Below are 3,050 nucleotides of genomic sequence, written 5' to 3' on the forward strand. Positions count from 1 at the left end.
ACCTGCTGCTCAAAACAGTGTAAATGCAACGAGAACAACAAACAGATGTAATGACAACTTTTATAAAACAACCGCAAATTGTTTCATGAAAGTGAATCTATTAAATGTAACCTACAATTCAGTAAATACTAAATATAAATCTTAATACAAATGGGAACATTGTAGGCTATATTATTTGAGTACTGTTATTAATTTGAATGCTTGGGTTTTTGTTTTATTGTCATATCAGGCCATTTAAGACTATTAACTCTCACTCTGACTGACTCCAGTGTGATGACAAATGAACTAGACACTGATTGAGACACACACAGAGATTATTGCATTTGAAAATGCAGTTTGTATTTGATTTTTCTTTCTGTTTATTATTCTGTTCTTAAACAGGACAAAGTGTCCAAACAAACCGAAAAACTCCTGGTGAATCAACTGAGATCAACTTGACACTATTATAAAGATGGCATTTATTAAAGAGGAGAGTGAAGACATGAAGATTGAAGAAGTATTCAGTCTTAAAAATGAAGATACTGAGGAACAAACAAGTTGGTTTTCATTCTCAAATCTGAACTCACTCATTTGATCCTTATTAAATTGTGCAGCACCACAGAATACAGAAAACACCCTTACATTTTGCTCTGCACCTCACACAAAACTATTTAGTGTCAGTGAGGACTGTGACTCAGGGCTCTCAAGTGTCACGCATTGAGCGTGACAGTCACTCATTTCGGTCTATTGTCACGCACTCCCGCCACACATTGTATTTCTCACGCAGAAAAAACTATTTATAATATATTTAATATACCGCAGCGCCCAACATTTCTGTGGCCGCGCCGCTCTCGCTATGGAACCGGCAGGATTCAAGCGCGTCTCCCCTGGAGTTCTTAGTCGAGCCTGCCACTTATCAGCCAATCAAAAAAAAGAAATAGGCTACACAACAGCCAATCAGAAAATAGCACTATTGTATCTGGGTAAGATTTAACGCAACAACCAGTGAAAAAAAGCATCCTGAAATTGTTCACCATCTTCCTCGTTCACCCACAGAGGAAACCACTGGAGCCCCGAGCATCACTTCGAGCACAAAGTAAGTAATGATCTCCTGTTACAGCAAAGGGTAATGTCACTCTTGCCTGTCTTCAAAACTTGAGAGCCCTGGTGACTGCAATGCATTGTCATGTGGAATACTTTTGGTTCTGCTTTTGACATTTTTGCAAAACAAATGTATTTGTGATTGCACTTGTCTGTCATGTTTTTTTATAGTGTACATATTTTTAATATGTACATCTTTAATAGATGGTTAGATTTTAAAATACTGATTTTTCTGCATATTTTGGTCTATTATGTTTTATATCTTTGTTAAATTCATTATAAAATGGATGTTTAGGTTTGGGGTTTAAAATGTAAATCATTAATTGATGAAAGATAAAAATGCATGAATACACATATCTTCATGATATAAAAATGAATCAATATTTTTTAGCTGTTAATGTTTAGTAAAATTGTGTTTTAAACAGTGTAATACGCTCAGATTGCATGTTTCAGCATCATTCAAAACATCGAAAAATCCATGGTTTGTAAACAATGAGACCAGGCTGGGAATTCAGTATTAAAGCGAAACCTGCTGCAGTCATGTATGTATTTTATTTATTTATTTATTTTTAAGAAAGACAAAGAAATAACACTGTTCTGCTCACTGACTAATTTTTGTAGCTTGAATAAAGATTAATTTATATTCAAATTATAGTTTATGCATACACAAATTTTACTTTATGTGAAAATTGTTTTAAGTTAAACTTAAGTAAACTATTTTTAAAAGCCTAATAAATGTTAAACATCATGGAAGTCAATGATACTGTAATCCTGAATGTCTAAAATTATTGGCTAAATTTGAGGGGAAAATGCATAAAGACAGCAGTTGCTGCATTTGTAGCAATAATACTAGTTTTTATTTGATTTTTCACACCTGCTGTGTTTATTATCCTTCATTAGTTCCTGTTTGTTGCCTTGTGTGTCGTCTGGTCTAGTGTTTGTTGTGAAATTATGACTATATAACTATATATCAATATCTGATTAATTACTGAAAATGTGCAGTTAATTAGTTATTTTTTAGTCTATTGACAGCACTATTCTAAATGTTTGGATGTCTGGTGCTTTGTGCCATTGAACTGGTGTTAATTTGTATTTTTCTCTTTTCACCTCAGACCTGATGACACTGAAAGAGGAGAGTCAAGAACTGAATGAAACAGAAGAGAAAGATCAGAATGAGAAATATCACGATTTCAAAATCGAAGAAAAAATGATTAGTTGCTCACGAACTGAAGAGAATTCCTCACCAAAAAACCCTCAAAAAATACAAGCTACAAACCTGAATCCCCACTTGGTAATTCATGGAGAGAGCTCTTTCACCTGCCAAGTGTGTGGAGAAATTTTCAATCGAAAAGAAAGCCTTAGAATCCACATGAAAACTCACTTTGAGAAGAAACCATTCATATGCACTCAATATGGAAAGTGTTTTACACAGAAAAAAACCCTTAATGTCCACATGAAAACTCACTCTGGAAAGAGACCGAATGAATGTGATCAGTGTGGAGAGTTTCACACATAAAAAAACCCTTAAAGTCCACATGAGAATTCACACCGGAGAGAAACCTTACACCTGCCCTCAGTGTGGAAAGAGTTTCACGGTTAAAGGAAACCTTAAGATTCACATAAGAAGTCACACTGGAGAAAAACCTTTCACATGCAAACAGTGTGGGAAGTGTTTCAGAAATAATCATCTTAATAATCACATGAGGATTCATTCAAGAGAGAACAGTTTTAAATGTCATCAGTGTGAAAGGACTTTCACAGACACAAATCACCTTGAGGATCATGTTAAAATTCACATTGGAGAAAAGCCTTTCATGTGCCATCACTGTGGAAAGAGTTTTAAATACGAAGCAAATGTTAAGACTCACAAGAGAGTTCACACTGGAGAAAAGCCTTTCACCTGCTCTCAGTGTGGAAAAAGTTGCACGACAAACACAAAACGTGTGAAATGATAACCGCAGATGTTTTCA

At 34.8% G+C, this 3,050-nt stretch overlaps 1 long non-coding RNA gene across 1 annotated transcript; it reads left to right on the plus strand.

The window, feature by feature from the left end:
* Positions 1–804: 804 nt before the first annotated feature.
* LOC127161589 (uncharacterized) lies at positions 805–2,565 on the plus strand. The gene is made up of 3 exons (XR_007827092.1): positions 805–1,075; positions 1,506–1,622; positions 2,193–2,565. It is a non-coding gene; the product is annotated as an uncharacterized LOC127161589 (long non-coding RNA).
* The last annotated feature ends 485 nt before the right edge of the window (positions 2,566–3,050 follow it).

The sequence above is a fragment of the Labeo rohita genome, unplaced genomic scaffold (genome assembly GCF_022985175.1).
Source record: "Labeo rohita strain BAU-BD-2019 unplaced genomic scaffold, IGBB_LRoh.1.0 scaffold_68, whole genome shotgun sequence".
In the NCBI taxonomy this organism is placed as follows: domain Eukaryota; kingdom Metazoa; phylum Chordata; class Actinopteri; order Cypriniformes; family Cyprinidae; genus Labeo; species Labeo rohita.